The sequence below is a fragment of the Dama dama genome, unplaced genomic scaffold (genome assembly GCF_033118175.1).
Source record: "Dama dama isolate Ldn47 unplaced genomic scaffold, ASM3311817v1 ptg000036l, whole genome shotgun sequence".
NCBI lineage: Eukaryota > Metazoa > Chordata > Mammalia > Artiodactyla > Cervidae > Dama > Dama dama.
In genome coordinates this window covers 1,455,476-1,471,915 of record NW_026870878.1, presented here as the reverse complement: position 1 = coordinate 1,471,915, position 16,440 = coordinate 1,455,476, and positions in this window count along the sequence as shown.

Below are 16,440 nucleotides of genomic sequence, written 5' to 3'. Positions count from 1 at the left end.
CACCTTATGAAGCTCTTCATGTTTTTCACACCTTTTCATGCTCTTTATGTTTTTGAACACCGGTTCATGCTCCTCCTATTTTTCAACCCGTTTCACGCTCCTCCTATTTTTTACACCTTTTGAAGCTCTTCATATTTTTCACAGTTTTTCACTCTCTGCATTTTTTTGAACACCACTTCATGCTCCTCCTATTTTTTAGACCGTTTCATGGTCATCTCATTTTTGACACATTTTGAAGCTCTTCATATTTTTTACACCTTTTGAAGCTCTTCATATTTTTCACACCTTTTCAGGTTCTTCATGGTTTTCAACACCGCTTCATCCTCCTCCTATTTTTAAGAGGGTTTCATGCTCGTCATATTTTTGACACATTTTGAAGCTCTTCATATTTTTCATACCTTTTCAGGCTCTTCATGTTTTCAACACCGCTTCATGCTCCTTCTATTTTTCAGACCGTTTCATGCTCCTCATATTTTTCACACCTTTTGAAGCTCTTCATATTTTTCACACGTTTTCAGGCTCTTCCTGTTTTTCAACACCGCTTCATGCTCCTCCTATTTTTCAGACCGTTTCATGCTTCTCATGTATTTCACACCTTTTGAAGCTCTTCATATTTTTCAGACCTTTTCAGGCTCTTCATGTTTTTGAACACCGTTTCATGCTCCTCATATTTTTCAGACTGTTTCATGCTCCTCATATTTTTGACACCTTTTGAAGCTCTTCATATTTTTCACACCTTTTCAAGCTCTTCATGTTTTTCAACACCGTTTCATGCTCCTCCTATTTTCATACCGTTTCTTGCTCCTCATAATTTTGACACCTTTGAATGTCTTCATATTTTTCACACCTTTTGAAGCTGTTCATATTTTTCACAGCTTTTCAGGCTCTTCATCTTTTTCTACACCGCTTCATGCTCCTCCTATTTTTCAGACTGTTTCATGCTCCTCTTATTTTTGACACCTTTTGAAGCTCTTCATATATTTCACACCTTTTCAGGCTCTTCATGTTTTTGAACACCGCTTCATGCTCTTCCTATTTTTCAGACCGTTTCATGCTCCTCATATATTTGACACCTTTTGAAGCTCTTCGTATTTTTCACCACTTTTCAGGCTCTTCATGTTTTTCAACACCGCTTCATGCTCCTTCTATTTTCAGACCTTTTCATGCTCCTCATATTTTTGACTCCTTTTGAAGCTCTTCATATTTTTCACACCTTTCCATGCTCTTCATATTTTTCAACACCGTGTCATGCTCCTCCTATTTTTCACACGGTTTCATGCTCCTCATATTTTTCACACCTTTAAAGCTCTTCATATTTTTCTCACATTTTAAGGCTCTTCATGTTTTTCAACACTGTGTCATGCTCCTCCTATTTTTCAGACGGTTTAATGCTCTTCATAATTTTCACACCTTTAAAGCCCTTCATATTTTTCACACCTTTTCAGGCTCTTCATGTTTTTGAACACCACTTCATGCTCCGCCTATTTTTCAGACCGTTTCATGTTCCTCCTATATTTCAGATCATTTCATGCTCCTGATATTTTTGACACCTTTTGAAGCTCTTCATATTTTTCACACCTTTTCAGGCTCTTCATGTTTTTCAACACTGCTTCATGCTCCTCCTATTTTTCAGAGCTTTTCATGCTCCTCATAATTTTGATTCCTTTTGAAGCTCTTCATATTTTTCACACCTTTTCAGGCTCTTCATCTTTTTCAACACCACTTCATGCTCCTCCTATTTTTCAGACCGTTTCAGGCTCCTCATATTTTTGACAGCTTTTGAATCTCTTCATATTTTTCACACCTTTTCATGCTCTTCATGTTTTTCAACACCGTGTCATGCTCCTCCAATTTTTCAGACGGTTTCATGCTCCTCATATTTTTCACACCTTTAAAGCTCTTCATATATTTGACACCTTTTCATGCTCTTCATGTTTTCAACACCGATTCATGCTTCTCCTATTTTTCAGACGGTTTCTTGCTCCTCATATTTTTGACACATTTTGAAGCTCTTCATATTTTTGACACCTTTTCATGCTCTTCATATTTTCAACACCGATTCATGCTCCTCCTATTTTTCAGAGCGTTTCATGCTCCTCATATTTTTGACAGCTTTTGAATCTCTTCATATTTTTCACACCTTTTGAAGCTCTTCATGTTTTTCACCCGTTTTCAGACTCTTCATGTTTTTCGACACCGCTTCGTGCTCCTCCTATTTTCCAGACCGTTTCATTCTCCTCATATTTTTGACACATTTTGAAGCTCTTCATATTTTTCACACCTTTTCAGGCTCTTCATGTATTTGAACACCGTTTCATGCTCCTCCTATTTTTCAGACCGTTTCATGCTCCTCATATATTGGACACCTTTTGAAGCTCTTCATATTTTTAAAACTTTTCAGGCTCTTCATGTTTTCAACACCGCTTCAGGATCCTCCTATTTTTCTGACCGTTTCATGCTCCTCATATTTTTGAAACCTTTTGAAGCTCTTCATATTTTTCACACCTTTTCAGGGTCTTCATGTTTTTCAACACCGCTTCGTGCTCCTCCTATTTTCCAGACCGTTTCATTCTCATCATATTTTTCAAAGCTTTTGAAGCTATTCATATTTTTCACACCTTTTCAGGCTCTTCATGTGTTTGAACAACATTTCATGCTCCCCCAATTTTTCAGACCATTTCATGCTCCTCATATTTCTGACACCTTTTGAAGCTCTTCATATTTTTCACACCTTTTCATGCTCTTCATGTTTTTCAACACTGTTTCAAGATCCTCCTATTTTTCATACCGTTTCATGCTCCTCATATTTTTGACACCTTTTGAAGCTCTTCATATTTTTCACACCTTTTCAGGGTCTTCATGTTTTTCAACACCACTTCATGCTCCTCCTATTTTTCAGACCGTTTCATGCTCATCTCATTTTTGACAGCTTTTGAAGCTCTTCATATATTTCATACCTTTTCAGACTCTTCATGTTTTTGAACACCGCTTCATGCTCCTCCTATTTTTCAGACCATTTCATGATCCTCATGTATTTCACACCTTTTGAAGCTCTTCATATTTTTCACACCTTTACAGGCTCTTCATGTTTTTCCACACCACTTCATGCTTCTCCTATTTTTAAGACCGTTTCATGATCCTCATGAATTTCACACCTTTTGAAGCTCTTCATATTTTTCACACCTTTTCACGCTCTTCATGTTTTTGATCACCGCTTCATGCTCCTCCTATTTTTCAGACCGTTTCATGCTCATCTCATTTTTGACACCTTTTAATGCTCTTCATATTTCTCACAACTTTTTAGGCTCTACATGTTTTTGACACTGCTTCATGCTCCTCCTATATTTCAGAGAGTTTCATGCTCCTCATGTATTTCACATCTTTTGCAGCTCTTCATATTTCTCACAACTTTTTAGGCTCTTCATTTTTTTCCACACCACTTCATGCTTCTCCTATTTTTCGGCCTGTTTCATGCTCCTCATGTATTTCACACCTTTTGAAGCTCTTCATATTTTTCACACCTTTTCAGGCTCTTCATGTTTTTAATCACCGTTTCATGCTCCTCCTATTTTTCAGACCGTTTCATGGTCCTCATATATTTGACACATTTTGAAGCTCTGAATATTTTTCACACATTTTCAGGCTCTTCATGTTTTTGAACACTGCTTCATGATCCTCCTATTTTTCAGACCGTTTCATGTTCTTCATATGTTTGACACCTTTTGAAGCTCTTCATATTTTTCACTCCTTTTCAGGCTCTTCATGTTTTTCAACACCGCTTCATGCTCCTCCTATTTTTCAGACCGTTTCATGCTCCTCATATTTTTGACAGCTTTTGAAGCTCTTCATATATTTCATACCTTTTCAGACTCTTCATGTTTTTGAACACCGCTTCATGCTCCTCCTGTTTTTCAGACCGTTTCATGTTCCTCCTATTTTTCAGATCATTTCATGCTCCTCATATTTTTGACACCTTTTGAAGCTCTTCATATTTTTCACACCTTTTCAGGCTCTTCATGTTTTTGAACACCACTTCACGCTCCTCCTAATTTTCAGACCATTTCATGCTCCTCATGTATTCCACACATTTTGAAGCTCTTAATATTTTTCACACCTTTTGAAGCTCTTCATGTTTTTTGAAGCTTTTCAGGCTCTTCATGTTCTTGAACACCGTTTCATGCTCCTCATATTTTCAGACCGTTTCATCCTCCTCATATATTTGACACCTTTCAAAGCTCCTCAAATTTTTCTCACCTTTTCAGTCTTTTCATGTTTTTCAACACGGCTTCATGCTCCTCCTATTTTTCAGACCGTTTCATGCTCCTCATATTTTTGACTCTTTGAAGCTCTTCATATTTTTCACACCTTTTCATTCTCTTCATGTTTTTCAGCACCGCTTCCTGCTCTTCCTATTTTTCAGACGGTTTCATGCTCCTCATATATTTGACACCTTTTGAAGCTCTTCATATTTTTTACCTCTCTTCAGGCTCTTCATGTTTTTGAACACGGCTTCATGCTCCTCCTATTTTTCAGACCGTTTCATGCTCCTCATATTTTTCACACCTATTGAAGCTCTTCATATTTTTCACACCTTTTACGGCTCTTCATGTTTTTGAACACCCCTTCATGCTCCTCCTATTTTTCAGACCGTTTCATGCTCCTCATATTTTTGACACCTTTTGAAGCGCTTCATGTTTTTCTCACTATTTCAGGCACTTCATGTTTTTCAACACCGCTTCATGTTCCTCGAATTCATCAGAACTTTTCATGATCCTCATATTTTTGAAATCTTTTGAAGCTCTTCATAATTTTCACACCTTTTCAGACTCTTCAAGTTTTTCAACACCGCTTCATGCTCCTCCTATTTTTCAGACCGTTTCATGCTCTCCATGTATTTCCAACCCTTTGAAGCTCTTCATATTTTTCACACCTTTTCAGGCTCTTCATGTTTTTGAACACAGTTTCATGCTCCTCCTATTATTCAGACCGTTTCATGCTCCTCATAATTTTCACACCTTTTGAAGCTCTTCATATTTTTCACACCTTTTCCGGTTCTTCATGTTTTTGAACACTGCTTCATGCTCCTCCTATTTTTCAACTGTTTCATGCTCCTCATGTATTTCACACCTTTTGAAGCGCTTCATATATTTCGCATGTTTTCAGTCTCTTCATGTTTTTCAAAACCAAGTCATGCTCCTCCTATTTTTCACAGTGTTTCATGCTCTTCAAATTTTTGACACCTTTTGAAGCTCTTCATATATTTTCCACCTTTTCAGGCTCTTCATTTTTGTGAACTCCGCTTTATGCTCCTCCTTTTCTTCAGACCGTTTCATGCTCATCTCATTTTTGACATCTTTTGAAGCTCTTCATATTTTTCACACCTTTTGAATCTCTTCATATTTTTCATATTTTTGAAGCTCTTCATATTTTTCACACCTTTTGAATCTCTTCATATTTTTCATATTTTTGAAGCTCTTCATATTTTTCACACGTTTTCAGGCTCTTCATGTTTTTCAACACCACTTCATGCTCCTCCTATTTTTCAGACCCTTTCATTCTAAACTAATTTTGACACCTTATGAAGCTCTTCATGTTTTTCACACCTTTTCATGCTCTTTATGTTTTTGAACACCGGTTCATGCTCCTCCTATTTTTCAACCCGTTTCACGCTCCTCCTATTTTTTACACCTTTTGAAGCTCTTGATATTTTTCACAGTTTTTCACTCTCTGCATTTTTTTGAACACCACTTCATGCTCCTCCTATTTTTTAGACCGTTTCATGGTCATCTCATTTTTGACACATTTTGAAGCTCTTCATATTTTTTACACCTTTTGAAGCTCTTCATATTTTTCACACCTTTTCAGGTTCTTCATGGTTTTCAACACCGCTTCATCCTCCTCCTATTTTTAAGAGGGTTTCATGCTCGTCATATTTTTGACACATTTTGAAGCTCTTCATATTTTTCATACCTTTTCAGGCTCTTCATGTTTTTAACACCGCTTCATGCTCGTCCCATTTGCAGACCGTTTCATGCTCCTCATATTTTTGATACCTTTTGAAGCTCTTCATATTTTTCACACCTTTTCAGGCTCTTCATGTTTTTGAACACCGCTTTATGCTCCTCCTATTTTTCAGACCGTTTCATACTCCTCATATATTTGACACCTTTTGAAGCTCTTCATATTTTTCACACTTTTTCAGGCTCTTCATGTTTTTCAACACAACTTCATGCTCCTCCTATTTTGCAGACAGTATCATGCTCCTCATATTTTTGACACCTTTTGAAGCTCTTCATATTTCTCACACCTTTTCAGGCTCTTCATGTTTTTGAACACCACTTCATGCTCCTCCTATTTTTCAGACCGTTTCATGCTCCTCATGTATTTCACACCTTTTGAGGCTCTTCATATTTTTAACACCTTTTCAGGCTCTTCATGATTTTCAACACCGCTTCATGCTCCTCGTAATTTTCAGACCGTTTCATGCTCCTGTCATTTTTGACACATTTTGAATCTCTTCACATTTTTCACACCTATTGAAGCTCTTCATATTTTTCATAATTTTGAAGCTCTTCATATTTTTCACACGTTTTCAGGCTCTTCATCTTTTTCAACACCGCTTCATGCTCCTGCTATTTTCCAGACCGTTTCATACTCCTCATATTTTTGACACGTTTTGAGGCTCTTCATATTTTTCACACCTTTTCTAGCTCTTCATGTTTTTGAACAACGTTTCATGATCCTCCTATTTTTCAGAACGTTTCATGCTTCTCATATTTTTGACACCTTTTAAAGCTCTTCATATTTTTCACACCTTTCATGCTCTTCGTGTTTTTGAACACCTCTTCATGCTCCTTCTATTTTTTAACTGTTTCATGCTCCTCATGTATTTCACACCTTTTGAAGCGCTTCATATATTTCGCATGTTTTCAGGCTCTTCATGTTTTTCAAAACCAAGTCATGCTCTTCCTATTTTTCAGACTGTTTCATGCTCCTCAAATTTTTGACACCTTTTGAAGCTCTTCATATATTTTCCACCTTTTCAGGCTGTTCATTTTTGTGAACTCCGCTTCATGCTCCTCCTTTTCTTCAGACCGTTTCATGCTCATCTCATTTTTGACATCTTTTGAAACTCTTCATATTTTTCACACCTTTTGAATCTCTTCATATTTTTCATATTTTTGAAGCTCTTCATATTTTTCACACGTTTTCAGGCTCCTCATGTTTTTCAACAACGCTTCATGCTTCTCCTGTTTTTCAGACCGTTTCATGCTCCTCATATTTTTGACACCTTTTGAAGCTCTTCATATTTTTCACACCTTTTGAAGCTCTTCGTATTTTTCACACCTTTTCAGGCTCTTCATGTTTTTGAACACCGTTTTATGCTGCTTCTATTTTTCAGACCGTTTCATGCTCCTCATATATTTTAAACCTTTTGAATCTCTTCATATTTTTCACACCTTTTCAGGCTGTTCATGTTTTTCAACAACGCTTCATGATCGTCCTATTTTTCAGACCGTTTCATGCTCCTCAAGTATTTCACACCTTTTGAAGCTCTTCATATATTTCACACCTTTTCAGGCTCTTCATGTTTTTCAACACCGCTTCATGCTTCTCCTGTTTTTCAGACCATTTCATGCTCCTCTTAATTTTGACACCTTTTGAAGCTCTTCATATTTTCCACATCATCTCAGGCTCTTCATGTTTTTGAACACTGCTTCATGTTCCTTCTATTTTTCAGAACGTTTCATGCTCCTCATATTTTTGAAAACTTTTGAAGCTCTTCATATTTTTCACACCTTTTCAGGCTCTTCATATTTTTGAAGACCGCTTCATGCTCCTCCTCTTTTTCAGACCGTTTCAGGCTCCTCATATTTTTGACACCTTTTGAAGCTCTTCATATTTTTTACAATTTTTCACGCATTTCATGTTTTTGAACACCTCTTCATGCTCCTCCTATTTTTCATACCTTTTGAAGCTCTTCACATTTTTCACACCATTTCAGGCTCTTCATTTTTTTCAACACCGCTTCATGCTCCTCCTATTTTTCAGACCGTTTCATGCTCCTCATATTTTTGAAAACTTTTGAAGCTCTTCATATTTTTCACACCTTTTAAGGCTCTTCATGTTTTGAACACCGTTTCATGCTCCTCCTATTTTCAGACCGTTTCATGCTCATCTCATTTTTGACACCTTTTGAAGCTCTTCATATTTTTCTCACCTTTTGAAGCTCTTCATATATTTCACACGTTTTCAGGCTCTTCATGTTTTTGAACACCGCTTCATGCTCCTCCTATTTTTCAGACCGTTTCATGCTCCTGATATTTTTGACACCTTTTGAAGCTCTTCATATTTTTCACACCTTGTCAGGCTGTACATGTTTTTGAACACCTCTTCATGCTCTTCCTATTTTTCAGACCGTTTCATGCTCATGTCAATTTTCACACCTTTTCAGGCTCTTCTTATTTTTCAAACCAGTGAAGCTCTTCATATTTTTCACAAATTTTCAGGCTTTTCATGTTTAGAACACCGCTTCAGGCTCCTCATATTTTTCAGACCGTTTCTTGTTCCTGATGTATTTCACACCTTTTCAAGCTCTTCATATTTTTCACACCTTTTCAGGCTCTTCACGTTTTTGAACTACACTTCATGCTCCTCCTATTTTTCAGACCGTTTCATGCTCATCTCATTTTTGACACCTTTTCAGGCTCTTCATATTTTTCAAACCTTTTGAAGCTCTTCATATTTTTCACACTTTTTCAGGCTCTTCATGTTTTGAACACCGCTTCATGCTCCTCCTATTTTTCAGACCGTTTCATGCTCCTCATATTTTTGAAACCTGTTGAAGCTCTTCATATATTTCACACCTTTTGAAGCTCTTCGTATTTTTCACTCCTTTTCAGGCTCTTCATGTTTTTCAACACCGCTTCATGCTACTCCTATTTTTCAGACCGATTAATGCTCCTCATGTATTTCACACCTTTTGAAGCTCTTCATATTTTTCACACGATTTCAGGCTCTTCATGTTTTTCAACAACACTTCATGCTCCACCATTTTTGAGACCGCTTCATGCTCATCTCATTTTAGACACTTTTTGAAGCTGTTCATATTTCTCACACCTTTTGAAGCTCTTCATGTTTTTCACACGATTTCAGGCTCTTCATGTTTTTCAACAACACTTCATGCTCCACCATTTTTGAGACCACTTCATGCTCATCTCATTTTTGACACCTTTTGAAGCTCTTCATATTTTTCACTCCTTTTGAAGCTCTTCATATTTTACACACCTTTTCAGGCTCTTCATGATTTTCATCCCCACTTCATGCTCCTCCGATTTTTCAGACCGTTTCATGCTCATCTCATTTTTGACACCTTTTGAAGCTCTTCATATTTTTGACTCCTTTTGAAGCTCTTTATATTTTTCACACCTTTTCAGTCTCTTCATATTCTTGAACACCTTTTCATGCTCCTCCTATTTTTCAGACCGTTTCATGCTCCTCATATTTTTGACACCTTTAGAAGCTCTTCATATTTTTCACACCTTTTGAAGCTCTTCATTTATTTCACACCTTTTCAGGCTCTTCATGTTTTTCAACACCACTTCATGCTCCTCTTATTTTTCAGACCGTTTAGTGCTCCGCATGTATTTCACACCTTTTGATGCTCTTTATATTTTTCACACCTTTTCAGGCTCTTCATGTTCTTGAACACCTATTCATGCTCCTCCTATTTTTCAGACAGTTTCATGCTCCTCATGTATTTCACACCGTTTGAAGCTCTTCATATTTTTCACACCTTTTCAGGTTCTTCATGTTTTGAACACCGCTTCATGCTCCTCCTATTTTTCACACCGTATCATGCTCCTCATATTTTTCACACCTTTTGAACCTCTTCATATTATTCACACCTTTTCAGGCTCTTCATGTTTTTGAACACCAGTTCATGCACCACCTATTTTTTAGACAGTTTCATGCTCCTCATGTATTTCACACCTTTTGAAGCTCTTCATATTTTTCACACATTTTTGGGCTCTTCATGTTTTTCAACACAAATTCATGCCTCTCCTATTTTTCAGACCGTTTCATGCTCCTCATATTTTTGACACCTTTTGAACCTCTTCATATTTTTCACACCTTTTGAAGCTCTTCATATTTTTCACACCTTTTTAGGCTCTTCATGATTTTGAACACGGCTTCATGCTCCTCCTCCTTTTCAGACCGTATCATGCTCCTCATGTATTTCAGACATTTTGAAGCTCTTCATATTTTTCACACCTTTTCAGCCTCTTCATGTTTTTGAACACGATTTCATGCTCCTCCTATTTTTCAGACCGTTTCATGCTCCTCACATTTTTGACACCTTTGAAGCTCTTCATATTTTTCACAACTTTTCAGGCTCTTCATGTTTTTCAACACCACTTCATGCTCCTCCTTTTTCAGACCATTTCATGCTCATCTCATTTTTCACACTTTTTGAAGCTCTTCATATTTTTGACACCTTTTGAGCTCTTCATATTTTTCACACCTTTTGAGGCTCTTCATGTTTTTCAACACCGTTTCATGCTGCTCCTATTTTTCAGACCATTTCATGCTCCTCATATTTTTCACACCTTTGAAGCTCTTGATATTTTTCACAATTTTCAGGCTCTTCATATTTTTAAACACCACTTCATGCTCCTCCTATTTCTCAGACCGTTTCATGCTCATCTCATTTTTGACACCTTCTTAATCTCTTCATATTTGTTACACCCTTTCAGGTTCTTCATGTTTTTCAACACGGCTTCATGCTCCTCCTATTTTTCAGACCGTTTCATGCTCCTCATATTTTTCACACCTTTGAAGCTCTTGATATTTTTCACAATTTTCAGGCTCTTCATGTTTTTCAACACCACTTCATGCTCCTCCTATTTTTCAGACCGTTTCATGCTCCTCATGTTTTTCACACCTTTTGAAGCTCTTCATATTTTTCACACTTTTTGAAGCTCTTCATATATTTCACACGTTTTAAGTCTCTTCATGTTTTTCAACACCGCTTCATGCTCCTCCTATTGTACAGACCGATTCATGCTCCTCTTATTTTTGACACGTTTTGAGGCTCTTCATATATTTCACACCTTTTCAGGTTCTTCATTTTTTTGAACACCGCTTCATGCTCCTCCTATTTTTCAGACCGTTTCATGCTCCTCATATATTTGACACCTTCTGAAGCCCTTCATATTTTTCACACCTTTTCAGGTTTTCATGTTTTTCAACACCGCTTCATGCTCCTCCTATTTTTCAGACCGTTTCATGCTCCTCATGTATTTCACACCTTTTGAAGCTCTTCATATTTTTCACACCTTTTGCAGCTCTTCATATTTTTCACACCTTTTCAAGCTCTTCATGTTCATGAACACCGTTTCATGCTCCTCCTATATTTCAGACCGTTTCATGCTCCACATATTTTTGACACCTTTTGAAGCTCTTCATATTTTTCACCCCTTTTCAGGCCCTTCATTTTTTTCAACACCACTTCATGCTCCTCCTATATTTCAAACCGTTTCATGCTCCTCATATTTTTGACTCCTTTTGAAGCTCTTCATATTTTTCACACATTTTCAGACTCTTCATGTTTTTCAACACAACTTCATGCCCCTCCTATTTTTCAGACCGTTTCATGCTCATCTCATTTTTGACAGCTTTTGAAGCTCTTCATATTTTTCACACCTTTTTAGTCTCTTCATATTTTTCACTCCTTTTCAGGCTCTTCATGTTTTTGAACACCGTTTCATGCTGCTCCTATTTTTCAGACCGTTTCATGCTTCTCATATTTTTGACACCTTTTGAAGCTCTTAATATTTTTCACAGCTTTTCATGCTCTTCATGTTTTTCAACACTGCTTCAAGATCCTGCTATTTTTCAGACAGTTTCATGCTCCTCATGTGTTTCACACCTTTTGAAGCCCTTCATATTTTTCACACCTTTTCATGCTCTTCATGTTTTTGAACACCGCTACAATCCTCCTCCTATTCTTCAAACCGTTTCATGCTCTTCATATTTTTCACACCTTTTGAAGCTCTTCATATATTTAACACCTTTTCAGGCTCTTCATGTTTTTCAAACCGCTTCATGCTCCTCCTATTTTTCAGACCGTTTCATGCTCCTATTGTATTTCACACCTTTTGAAGCTCTTCATATTTTTCACACCTTTTCAGGCGCTTCATGTATTTGATCACCATTTCAATTTCCTCCTATTTTTCAGACCGTTTCAGGTTCCTCATATTTTTGTCACATTTTCAAGCTCTTCATATTTTTCACACCTTTACAGGCTCTTCATGTTTTTAAACAATGCTTCATGATTCTCCTATTTTTCAGACCTTTTCATGCTCCTCATATTTTTGACACCTTTTGAAGCTCTTCATATTTTTCACACATTTTCAGGCTCTTAATGTTTTTCAACACCACTTCATGCTCCTCCTATTTTTCAGACCGTTTCATACTCATCTCATTTTTGACACCTTCTGAAGCGCTTCATAGTTTTCACAAATTTTCAGGCTCTTCATATTTTTGAACACCGCTTCATGCTCCTCCTATTTTTCAGACCGTTTCATGCTCCTCATATTTTTCACACCTTTTGAAGCTCTTCATATTTTTCACACCTTTTCAGGCTCTTCATATTTATGAACACCGTTTCATGCTCCACCTATTTTTCAGACAGTTTCATGCTGCTCATATTGTTGACACTTTTTGAAGCTCTTCATATTTTTCACACCTTTTCAGGCTCTTCATATTTTTCAACACTGCTTCATGCTCCTCCTATTTTTCAGACCTTTTCATGCTCCTCATATTTTTGACACCTTTTGAAGCTCTTCATATTTTTCACACACTTTCAGGCTCTTCATGTTTTTCAACATGGCTTCATGATCCTCCTATATTTCAGATCGTTTCATGCTCCTCATATTTTTGACACATTTTGAAGCTCTACATATTTTTCACACCTTTTCAGGCTCTTCATGTCGTTCAACACCACTTCATGCCTCTCCTATTTTTCAGACCGTTTAATGTTCCTCCAATTTTTCAGATCATTTCATGCTCCTCATATTTTTGACACCTTTTGAAGCTCTTCATATTTTTCACCCCTTTTCAGGCTCTTCATTTTTTTCAACACCGCGTCATGCTCCTCCTTTTTTTCACAACGTTTCATGCTCCTCATGTATTTCACACCTTTTGAAGCTCTTCATTTTTCACACCTTTTCAAGCTCTTCATGTTTTCGAACACCGTTTCATGCTCCTCCTATTTATCAGACAGTTTCATGCTCCTCATATTTTTGACACCTTTTGAAGCTCTTCATATATTTCATACCTTGTCAGACTCTTCATGTTTTTGAACACCGCTTCATGCTCCTCCTATTTTTCAGACCGTTTCATGTTCCTCCCATTTTTCAGTTCATTTCATTCTCCTCATATTTTTGACACCTTTTAAAGCTCTTCATATTTTTCACACCTTTTCAGGCTCTTCATGTTTTTCAACACCGCTTCATGCTCCTCCTATTTTTCAGACCTTTTCATGCTCCTCATATTTTTGACTCCTTTTGAAGGTCTTCATATTTTTCACAGCTTTTCATGCTCTTCATATTTTTCAACACCGTGTCATGCTCCTCCTATTTTTCACACGGTTTCATGCTCCTCATATTTTTTACACCTTTAAATCTCTTCATATTTTTCTCACATTTTAAGGCTCTTCATGTTTTTCAACACCGTGTCATGCTCCTCCTATTTTTCAGATGGTATCATGCTCCTCATAATGTTCACACCTTTAAAGCTCTTCATATTTTTCACACCTTTTAAGGCTCTTCATGTTTTTGAACACCACTTCATGCTCCTCCTATTTTTCACATCGTTTCATGTTCCTCCTATTTTTCAGATCATTTCATGCTCCTCATATTTTTGACACCTTTTGAAGCTCTTCATATTTTTCACACATTTTCATGCTCTTCATGTTTTTCAACACCACTTCATGCTCCTCCTATTTTTCAGATGGTATCATGCTCCTCATAATGTTCACACCTTTAAAGCTCTTCATATTTTTCACACCTTTTAAGGCTCTTCATGTTTTTGAACACCACTTCATGCTCCTCCTATTTTTCACACCGTTTCATGTTCCTCCTATTTTTCAGATCATTTCATGCTCCTCATATTTTTGACACCTTTTGAAGCTCTTCATATTTTTCACACATTTTCATGCTCTTCATGTTTTTCAACACCACTTCATGCTCCTCCTATTTTTCAGACCGTTTCATGCTCCTCATAGTTTTGACACCATTTGAAGCTCTTCATATATTTCACACCTTTTCATGCTCTTCATGTTTTTCAACACCGTGTCATGCTCCTCCGATTTTTCACACGGTTTCATGCTCCTCATATTTTTCACACCTTTAAAGCTCTTCATATTTTTCTCACATTTTAAGGCCCTTCAAGTTTTTCAACACCGTGTCATGCTCCTCCTATTTTTCAGACGGTTTCATTGTCTTCATAATTTTCACACATTTAAGCTCTTCATATTTTTCACACCTTTTAAGGCTCTTCATGTTTTTGAACACCACTTCATGCTCCTCCTATTTTTCAGACCGTTTCATGCTCCTCATATTTTTCAGATCATTACATGCTGCTGATATATTTGACACCTTTTGAAGCTCTTCATATTTTTCACACCTTTCCAGGCTCTTCATGTTTTTCAACACCGCTTCATGCTCCTCCTTCTTTTCAGACCGTTTCATGCTCCTCATATTTTTGACACCTTTTGAAGCTCTTCATATATTTCACAACTTTTCAGACTCTTCATGTTTTTGAACACCGCTTCACGCTCCTCCTATTTTTCACACCGTTTCATGTTCCTCCTATTTTTCAGATCATTTCATGCTCCTCATATTTTTGACACAGTTTGAAGCTCTTCATATTTTTAACACCTTTTCAGGCTCTTCATGTTTTTAAACACCGCTTCATGCTCCTCCTTGTTTTCAGACCGTTTCATGCTCCTCATATATATGACACCTTTTGAAGCTCTTCAGATTTTTCACACCTTTTCAGGCTCTTCATGTTTTTGAACACCGCTTCATGCTCCTCCTGTTTTTCAGAACATTTCATGCTCTTCATGTATTTCACATCTTTGAAGCTCTTCATATTTTTGACACTTTTTGAAGCTCTTCATATTTTTCACACCTTTTCAGGCTCTTCATTTTTTTGAACACCGCTTCATGCTCCTCCTATTTTTCAGACCGTTTCATGCTCCTCATATATTTCACACCTTTTGAAGCTCTTCATATTTTTCACACCTTTTGAAGCTCTTCATATTTTTTACAACTTTTCAGGCTCTTCATGTTTTTCTACACCGCTTCATGCTCCTCCTATTTTTCAGACCATTTCATGCTCATCTCATTCTTGACACTTTCTGCAGCTCTTCATATTTTTCACACTTTTCAGGCTCTTCATGTATTTGAAAACCGCCTCATGCTCCTCCTATTTTTCAGACCGTTTCATGTCCAAATGTATTTCACACCTTTTGAAGCTCTTTATATTTTTCAAAACTTTTCAAGCTCTTCATGTAATTGAACACCGCTTCATGCTCCTCCTATTTTGCAGACCGTTTCATGCTCATGTCATCTTTAACACCTTTAGAAGCTTTTCATATTTTTCACAAATTTTCAGGCTCTTCATGTTTTTGAACACCACTTCATGCTCCTCCTATTTTTCAGAGAGTTTCATGCTCATCATGAATTTCACACCTTTTGAAGCTCTTCATATTTTTCATAACTTTTCAGGCTCTTCAGGTTTTTCAACACCGCTTCATGCTTCTCCTATTTTTCAGACCGTTTCATGCTCCTCATATTTTTGACACCTTTTGAAGCTCTTCATATTTTTCACAACTTTTCAGGCTCTTCATGTTTTTGATCAATGTTTCATGCACCTCCTATTTTTCAGACCGTTTCATGCTCCTCATATTTTTGACAGCTTTTGAAGCTCTTCATATTTGTCATATCTTTTCAGGCTCTTCATGTTTTGAACACCGCTTCATGCTCCTCTTATTTTTCAGACCGTTTCATGCTCATTTCATTTTTGACACCTTTTGAAGCTCTTCATATTTTTCACACCTTTTCAAGCTCTTCATGTTTTTCAACACCGTTTCATGCTCCTCCTATTTTTCAGACCGTTTCATGCTCATCTCATTTTCGACACCTTTTGAAGCTCTTCATATTCTTCACACATTTTGAAGCTCTTCATATTTTTTCACACGTTTTCAGGCTCTTCATGTTTTCAACACCGCTTCATGCTCCTCCTATTTTTCAGACCGTTTCATGCTCCTCGTATTCTTCACACCTTTTGAAGCTCTTCATATTTTTTCACACGTTTTCAGGCTCTTCATTTTCTTCAACATCTCTTCATGCTCCTCGTATTTTTCAGACC